Source organism: Lipotes vexillifer, unplaced genomic scaffold (genome assembly GCF_000442215.2).
Source record: "Lipotes vexillifer unplaced genomic scaffold, Lipotes_vexillifer_v1.1 scaffold496, whole genome shotgun sequence".
NCBI lineage: Eukaryota > Metazoa > Chordata > Mammalia > Artiodactyla > Lipotidae > Lipotes > Lipotes vexillifer.
This window is the reverse complement of record NW_006786690.1, coordinates 531,465-532,880: the sequence shown is the minus strand read 5'-3', so window position 1 is coordinate 532,880 and position 1,416 is coordinate 531,465. Positions and strand designations below refer to the sequence as shown.

Sequence of the window (1,416 nt, the reverse complement as noted above, 5' to 3'; positions counted from 1 at the left end):
AAACAAAAAAAAAAAAAAAAAAAAAAAAAAAAAAAAAAAAAAAAAAGCTCCCGCAAGAGGTTCTTCCCCCTCCCCCCCACCATGCGAATTTGCACACCACGGGACCACAGCAGGTTTACAGAATGCAATATACAATCCACAATTTATAATAAAACAGTATATACAATAAATAGGATATTGTTCATTTTTGTCAAACGACCTGTAGATAAATTTCTCAGTGCATACTTGCAGGGGCTCTGGACACCTTGAGGCCCCGCTCGCAACCTCTTGCACACGCTCGCGTTCTCTCTCTCTCTCTCTCTCTCTTTTTTTTTGTCTTTTTCTAAAACTGTGTTTTGTTTTTAAGTTTTGTACATTTTTAAAAAGTATTTACAATTGCTGGTTTTGTGCAGAAAGGGCTCACCTTCGGCTTCTGCGTGGAGGAGATGGGCAGGGAGGGGTGGGGGGGGCGATGGGGCTGCAGGGGGTGCAGGGGAGGTGGGGCGGGAGGCAGAGGGGCAGGCGCCTGCCGGAGGACCATGTGGACGCTGGGAGGGGTCTTGGCGTTGGTTTTCTGAAAGCTGCAGAGAAACACAAGAGAAGAGGCAGAAGTCAGCGGCAGGGACAGACCCTGAGCTCCGGGAACAGGGAGGCTAAAAGCGGAACCTCCACCTGGTTCCTACCAGGATTCTGAGAGAAGGGAACTGCATTGTTCCTTCTCCCAGAAAATTCCAAGTGGCCCCATCCATGAGCCTCCGGACTGCTTCTGGTCTGCTCTGAGCTCACTTCCCCCATCCGTAAAATAGGTGTGTGTCCAAGGCCCACACCACTGAGAGGTAAAGGATGTGCTGGATGAGGAACCGGGATTCCAGGCAGTGCAATCTGTTCAGAACTTGAGCTCCTGAGTCAGACACAGCTGAATTCAAAGGCTAGCACCACCATTTAATAGCTCTGTGACCTTGGGCAAGTCAGTGAATCTTTGTGAGCCTCAGTTTACTCATCTGTAAAAAGGGGATAACAGAACTATCCCGTAAATCTGTTGGGAAGGTTCAGTGGTTTGAGGCAGATTAAGCCTGGTCCATAAATGTGTCATAAATGATTCTAATTAGTACTAGTCATCATCTTCATGGGGCCTGGGCCAGCTAGGCTCCCCAAGCCTCGGCTTCCTCATGTAACAGTTCGTGTAGTAATTCCTCCTACCTAGGCTGTTCTGAGGAATGACATAATGCGAAGCCAGGGCCTTAGCACAGCACAGGTGTGAACCAGCGCTTTAATTTCTTCCAAATCCAACCTTCTCCCCATTCCCTATCAATGTCATTCTGTTCCTTAGAGGGGTGAGGTGATGAGGAAGTCTGTCTGAATAAAGAAATTGCCCAACACAATGCCATCTGTGTTTGGCTGCACCCCGCCTTCCTGAAGCTCAGAAAATCTCGAGTC

The 1,416-nt window shown here is 48.2% G+C and overlaps 1 protein-coding gene across 1 annotated transcript in view; it reads right to left on the bottom strand.

Moving 5' to 3' along the window:
- Positions 1 to 317: 317 nt before the first annotated feature.
- AHDC1 (AT-hook DNA binding motif containing 1) overlaps positions 318 to 1,416 on the bottom strand; it is a 16,544-nt gene continuing 15,445 nt past the window's right edge. Inside the window, exon 2 of the mRNA XM_007459086.1 lies at positions 318 to 560. The gene's annotated coding sequence lies outside the window, so the exon portion shown is untranslated. The remainder of the gene's footprint in view (positions 561 to 1,416) is intronic.